The sequence below is a fragment of the Martes martes genome (genome assembly GCF_963455335.1).
Source record: "Martes martes genome assembly, chromosome: 9".
Classification (NCBI taxonomy): Eukaryota; Metazoa; Chordata; class Mammalia; order Carnivora; family Mustelidae; genus Martes; species Martes martes.
Genome location: NC_137896.1, coordinates 113,758,710 through 113,766,733, shown reverse-complemented (window position 1 = coordinate 113,766,733; position 8,024 = coordinate 113,758,710).

The window sequence follows — 8,024 nt, the reverse complement described above, 5'->3', positions numbered from 1 at the left end:
GAAAGCCTGCTTCTCCTTCTCTCACTTCCCTAGCTTTTGTTCCCTCTCTTGCTGTGTCTCTCTGTCAAATAAATAAGTAAAATCTTTTTAAAAATCAACTTCATTATGGTATAATTACATATAATACATACATATATATGGTATATTTGTATTTATATATTATTATATTATGTATTTGTATATATATGTTTGTTATATTGTTATATATAATACATTTTATATGTATTATTACATTATATTATTACATTATTATATAATATTATATTATATTAGGGTATAATTACATACAATACATAAACTGCACACAATAAAATGCAAGGAGCTTTGACCAATGTCTACACCCAAGTCAATAACACCCCAGTCAAAATTTAGAATATTTCCATCATTGCAGAAAGTTTCCTTATATAATCCATCCCTCCTACTGCCCACCAAAACAACAACTGATCAGATTTCTTTAAGTAGAATTAGTTTTGCCTGTTCTAGAGAGTCATGGGAATGGAAAACATAGTACGGACTCTTTTTTTTTTTTAATTTTTATTTACTTATTTGTCAGAGACAGAGAGAGAACAAGCGAGCGCACCAAGCAGGCAGAGGGAGCAGAGGGAGAAGAGGGAGAAGCAGGCTCCCTGCTGAGCAAGGAGCCCAATGTGGGACTTGATCCCAGGACTCTGGGATCATGACCCGGCCAGGGCAGACACCCAACTGACTGAGCCACCCAGGCATCTCCGTAGTATATACTCTTGAATCTGGCTCCTTTGACTTGAGATTTACGTTGTTGTTTGCATGTATTGGTAGTTAAGTCCTTTTCTGATGGAGCAGTATTCCATTTATGAGCAAATCAGTTGACTTATCAATTCTACTGATTGACATTTGGTTTGTTCCCAGTTTCTGGCTATAATGAATGAGGCTGCTATGAACATTCATTTACAAGTATCTTTGTGGACATGTTTTCATTTCTCTTGGATAAATACCTAGAAGTGGTATTTCTGGGTCATATACATGGTAAGTGTATGTTAATTTTATAGAAGGCGCCAAACTATTTTTCTAAGTGGTTGTACCACTTTATATGCCTACTAACATGTAAAACCAACAGTTCCAAGGGTTCCAGTGAATGGATAGTGGTATCTCCTTATGTAGGGTTTTTGTTTTGTCTTGTTTTTTAGAGGGTTTTATTTATTTATTAGAGAGACAGAGTATGCAGGGGAGGGGCAGAGGGAGAGAGAATCTGAAGCAGACTCTGCGCTCAGTGAAGAGCCCAATGTTGGGCTCCATCCCACGACCTCAAGATCATGACCTGAGCCAAAACCAAGAGTCAGACACTTAGCCAACTGAGTCACCCAGGCACCCCTCTCATTATGTTGCCTTAATTTTTCATTTAATGATGTTGAGCATCTTTTCATGTACTTTATTGTTCATTCATAAATCTTTTATGAAGTATCTGTATAGATTTTTGCCCATTTTCTACTGCCTGCCACTCTCTTTGCTAGAGTTCTCTCTCTCTCTCTCTCTGTCAAATGAATAAATAAAATCTTTAAAAAAAAAAAAAGATTCGGGATGTAAGTTGCTTGCCAGATATATGTACTATGAGTATATTCTCCTAACCTGTGGTTGTTTTGATTGTATCCAGAAGTTAATGCATAAAGATAACTGAGTGACAACATGGAGAGGTCAATGCCAATAAATTAAATTTTATTACTTAAAATCCGCAGTAGAAGGAGTGTATGCCACATCATACAGGGCTTGATCAGGAGGCAGAAGGGAAAAGGAGAAACCTTAGCCCAGATCCTGCAGTGTAGTTTTCTTTTCACAGGAGGAAATGAGTGAGGCAGGGTAGGCAAGTTTGAGCAAGTTTAGGTTTGGATAGTTTGAATAATTTTGGCAGACACTGGGCCAGAATGGCGACTCTGGAGTGATTTAAGGCAAGGGAAATACTGACTTGGTGCATGAGTTAGTAAAACTGGTGGTTGGGGATATTGTCTTTGGATTGGTTGGTTTGCATAAGAAAGGCAGGCTCTACCGACTGCCTGGGTGGCTCAGTCGTTTGGGCTGCTGCCTTCCGCTCAGGCCATGATCCCAGGGTCCTGGGATGGAGTCCCGCATCGGGCTCCCTGCCGAACAGGGAGCCTGCTTCTCTCTCCGCCTCTGCCTGCTTGTGTGCTCTCTCTCTCTCTCTCTCTGACAAATAAATAAATAAATAAAACCTTAAAAAAAAAAAAAAGAAAAAAAGAAAAGAAAGGCAGGCTCACAGACAAGTTTTTTGCTGTTCCTAGAAATTAGCTAGCCCTGATAAGGGTAGCCTCTCCCAGCTAACAAAACTCCCAAGACATCAAAGCACCACAAAATATAAAAAATTGAAAACATGATTAACACAACAGTTGCTTTTATTCTCTTACATCTTTTGAAAAACAAAACATTTTCCTTTTTATGAATTCTACCTTATTAATTTTTCTTCTTTGATTCATGCTATTTGTGTCCTGTCTACAAAGTCCTTGTTATCCCAAGCCACAAAGATTTTCACCTAAGTTTGCTTCTAGAGGTTTTATAATTTTAGCTTTTACATTTAGGTCATTGATCCTTTTGGGGAAGGTTTTTGTTCATGAAGTAAGATGAGAAGTTGAAGTTCATTTTTTTTTCCCTATAGAGATATCTAATTTTTCCAGCATGATTGATTGAAAAGTATATCTGTTACCCATTGAATTTGTGATTGTTCTAGATTCTCTTCCATTCCATTGATTTATAAGTCTATTCTTATGCCAATATCACACTGTCTTGATTATTGTATCCTTATAATAAATCTTGAAATCAGGTAGTATAAGTCCTTCCATTTTGTTTGTTTTTAAAGAATTATTTGCATTGGGGTGTCTGGGTGGCTCAGTTGGTTAAGCAACTGCCTTCAGCTCAGGTCATGATGCTGGAGTTCCAGGATCCCTCATCGGGCTTCCAGCTCCACAGGGAGTCTGCTTCTCCCTCTGACCTTCTCTCCTCTTATGCTGTCACGCACTATCTCCTTCTCAAATAAATACATTTTTTTTAAGATTACTGTTTATTTATTTGACAGAGAGAGATCACAAGCAGGCAGAGAGGCAGGCTCCCCGCTGTGCAGAGAGCCCAATGTGGGGCTCGATCCCAGAACCCTGAGATCATGACCTGAGCCGAAGGCAGAGGCTTTAACCCACTGAGCCACCCAGGTACCCCTCAAATAAATACATTCTTTAAAAAAAAAAAAGAATTATTTGCATTTCCATATAAATTTTAAAATCAGTTGATTAACTTATATTTTTAAAAGAAGCCTTTTGGACTTCTAGTTTCTGGTCTGTCATGTAAAGAAATTGTTACTCCATCCTAACGTCAAGTAAAAAGTTAACTGAATATACTGAAAATCAACAGATCTTTTTAGATCTGTCAGAGAATTGGAGCAAACAGGTGCCCCAAACTGGAGACAGTCAGGCAGCTAGAATCACACTTACTCGAGCAGAAACCCACAAGGAGCAGCAACATGAGCAGAAACCAGTATCAGAAAAGAACTGGGCCCCAGCACATTTGTATGAGGGGCGAAAGGATCTGAGGCTTTCAGAGATGAGAGAAGCAAGAAAAGCTGTCAAAACTAGAAAGAGTATCTTCTAGGGCAATTTTTCAAATTGGCCAACTCATTAGCAGGTCATGATAGCAACTTAAGTGAGTTATTAATACATATAAATTTATATATGTATTTATTTAATAAATAAAATAAACTTCAAATGTATATATTTGAAGTTTATACATTTATTCATATATAAAAATAAATTCATATATATAAATTATATAAATACATAAATTTATATATAAATATATCATTTATACAAATATATATTAAATGTATAAATATATATAAATATAAATATATGTGTATATATATAAGAATATATATATTTACATATAAATATATATATTTGAAGTTTTTTTTTTATTTGAAGTAATCTCTACATTCAATGTGGGGCTCAAACTCATGACACAGAGATCAAGAGTTGCATGTTCCTCCCGCTGCGCCAGCCATGTGCCCCAGTATATATATTTTTAATGAAATAGAATTAGAACTATTAAAATGCACTTTTTTTTTTTAAGATTTTATTTACTCATTTGTCAGGGAGAGAGAGCACAAGCAGGCAGAGAGGCAGGCAGAGGCAGAGAGAGAAGCAGGCTTCCTGCTGAGCAACGAGCCCGGAGCGGGACTTGATCCCAGAACCCTGGGATCATGACCTGAGCCAAAGGCAGCTGCTTAACTGACTGAGCCACTCAGGCGTCCCAAAATGCACTGTCTTTTTTCATGAAAGTTTTATTTCAATAGTTTATGTATCCTGACCCTGGGTAGTGATAAAAGATGTATTTCTTATTGCAAGTTGAGGTCAATGCAATCTTAAAGGTCCGTGTTCTTGGACAACCCCTGCAGAGGGATATTTAACTCTGCCTGGAAGAGCTGACTTTTGAGTTGTTCTGAAGTTCACGAGGCAATAAAGGAAAAAGGCTGTTTCTAGGCAGAGGAGCAACATAGGCAAGGAGCCATGGAGAAACAGCCTGGGAACGAGAATGGGGAGCATGTGAGTGTGAACAAGGGCTTATTTGGTGTCAGGCTCCACAGACACCCCCACATTCGAAGCTTGTGGTCCCAGACTCCAGGAAGCCAGTTGACATTCAGTTCTGGAAACGGGACATCTCCTAGCGTTCTCTTGAGAAGGACATTCTTACCTATTCTTTCTTCTGACATTGCACAAACTGCCTTGAACTTTTTATGTTATTTAACTACCTATTTCAGAAACATCGCCCTGACACTAACCTGTCTGACATAGGGGGATATCTAAGTTGTCCCCTAAATAAATTTCTGCATTCTGGGTTTTCTAGGAAAGTAACAATAGTCTTTTCTAACTTGCGAGGTGGGCTCCTCTGAAGTGAAATCAGGGCTGTGCTATCAGCTGGGTTTTTAAACTTGTAATGAAACCTACATGTAAATATATGTTCACAGAGAAAGAACTGTAATGATAGATATCAAATATTAGCAGTGCTTAAGTCCAGGGTGGGGGTAGAATTACGATTATTTTATTTTATTTTATTTTTTAAAGATTTTATTTATTTGACACAGAGAGAGAGAGATCACAAGCAGGCAGAGAGGCAGGCAGAAAGAGAGGGGGAAGCAGGCTCTCCGCTGAGCAGAGAGCCCGATGCGGGACTCGATCCCAGGACCCTGAGATCATGACCTGAGCTGAAGGCAGAGGCTTTAACTCACTGAGCCAACCGGGTGCCCGGATTATGGTAATTTTAATTTTTCTTCTTTATCTGTATGGACTCATTTTCTGTATCAAATACCCATTGCTTTGAACCGACTGAGCCACCCACGTGCCCCCACCCATTGCTTTTATAATAACAACTTCTATAATGCAGGATAAAAAGGGGAAATGTAGAAATGTGGTGTATTTGTGTGGGCCACACAAATATATCAGTTCTTCACCCCTGGAGCTTATAAATGTTTTAGTTTTGTAGATGTGGTTAAATTAAGGATCTTAAGTTGAGGAGATAATCCTGAATTATCTGGGTGAGCTCTAAATGGGATCACGAGTGTCCTAATGAAAGAGAGGCAGGAGATCAAAGAGGAGGAGGCAATGTGACCTTGGAGGCAGAGACTGGGATCACGTGACCATGAGTCAAGCAAGTCCAGCAGCCACCTGAAGCTAAGAGAGGCAAAAAATAGATTCTCCCCTAGAGCCTCAAGAGGGAGTGTGGTCCTGCCAACACCTCGATTTCAGCCCAGTGATACTCACTTTGTGTTTCTGGTCTCCAGAATGTGAGAAAATAAATTTCTCTTGTTTTAAGCTATCCAGTTTGTGGCATTTTGTTACAGCACAAGAAACAAATGCCATGCTATACACGGTAAAATAAACACAATTCTATCCACTTTGGTTCAAGCAAATCCTCCAAGTGGCCCTCACAAGTTCCCTTTGCAAATGGATTTGCAATCAAGTGTTTTCAGTGCTTTTAGAATAGATAATTTACTAGACATGTCAGCACACTAAGTTCCAACAACTATGTCCCTTGCCCTTTTGCTCTTTCTCTCAGTCTCTCCCACCCCTTACTGTCCTGGGAGTGTAAAATGGTGGAAATGCCCAGGACTCTGAAGCCAAAAGATGTGAATTCAAGTGTGGGTTCCATCGTGTGACTAAAACAAGTCACAAGCTTCTTAGCAATAAAATGGTGGCAACCCAGTTTGCCCTGGGATTGTTCATAAACACCAGCTGAGCTACTGTGTCAGAAAGCACCACACCAGGGCAACTATTCTGTGACTTTAAGCATTTATAGATACTCATGCTTTTCACTCCCAGTTTAATGAGGAAGAGGGGAAAAAAGTCACAGTACTTTTCTCCCTGGTGGCCTGTAATTTATAACTCTAATAATCATTCTAGAATTGTGCTAATCTTCTGCCAATGTGGTCAGAGATGGGAAGTTACTGGGCCAAATCATGTTTGGCAACTTCCTAATACGCCTCTCTAAAGGAAGTTCAAACCTTCTTGACTTAGGAATTTGTGTTACATTGTACATTATGTATACACACACACACACACACACATACATACATTGTACATTATATATATAATTCATATTATATTATATTGTATGTTATATAATATAATATATTAATATAGTATATGGGCAAGAAGAAAAAACTTTAAGAATATTTGATAGCTGTGTTCAGGCAGTGCAGAGACATGGCATAGGGAAGAAGGAGCATGTCTCAGATGTTTTTGAAAAATGTTATTTACAAGGAGTCAGCAGTTCATTCAAATGCTAAAGAAGACAAATGATAAAATGCACTTCCTTAGGGTAATTAGTCATGCTTTTGGCTCTCTCTGAATTCTTGAACACCTTCCAACATGGGGCGGGGGGGGGGGCGCTCCTAAATTGTGAAACCCACATCCCCAGAGTAGAAGCCGGAAACCCTTTCTCACAGCTTCCCTTGAAGTCGGCGTGCGTGTTTCCCTTGGATCGTGCGGACTGAAGGCCAACACGAGACTGCAATTTGGAGCGAAGACAGTGCCAAGGAGAAAGCCTTCCTGGAGTAACTCCAAAGAGGCAGTCAGCTTTGGGCAGCAGCAGCACATCTGCTCCTGTTTCAGTGTTCTGGGGAGCCTGTGTCCAATGGTAGCAACGGGAGGGTTTCCAAGTGAGCAATCCAGCACTAACATTACTGTGCTTGCCTGCACGGCCTCCTTTTTTGACTCACTGGAGCTTCCTGAAGATTCTATGAAATGTCTGATATCCTGGATAAGTTTCTTTTCTGCATAAATGCTCTGGAATATGTTCTCTTGTACCTTAGCCCCTAATTGGCATGGGTTCTCTAGGAAGTTAATGTTTGCTTTATGTGGAAAGTTAAATTCGCTCTGATGTCTCTCTCGAATTTATGATTCTATGAATAGGAGTGGGAAAGGGTTGGAATATGGGAAACTGGGTGAGTAAATTTGACTTGTGTCCTACAAACAACATGCAATTAATTTTCCACCATAGGTGATTTACAAGCCAAGCTTAAAGGAAAGGAGTGCCTGGCCAGCTCAGCTGGTAGAGCATGCAACTCTTGATCTCGGAGTTGTGAGTTTGTGGCCCCATGTTGGGTGCAGAGGTTACTTAAAAATAAAACTTTAAGAGGCACCTAGGTGGTTCAGTTGGTTAAGCCGCCAACTCTTGATCTCAGGTCTTGATTTTGGGGTCATGAGTTCAAGCCCTGCATTGGGCTCCATGCTAGGTGTGGAACCTACTTAAAAAATAAATGAATAAACGATTTAATAAAAAAATTTTTTTAGGGGCGCCTGGGTGGCTCAGTGGGTTAAAGCCTCTGCCTTCAGCTCAGGTCATGATCCCAGGGTCCTGGGATCGAGCCCCGCATTGGGCTCTCTGCTCAGCAGGGAGCCTGCTTCCTTCCTCTCTCTCTGCCTGCCTCTCTGCCTACTTGTGATCTCTGTCAAATAAATAAATAAAATGTTTAAAAATTTTTTACTTTTTATTTT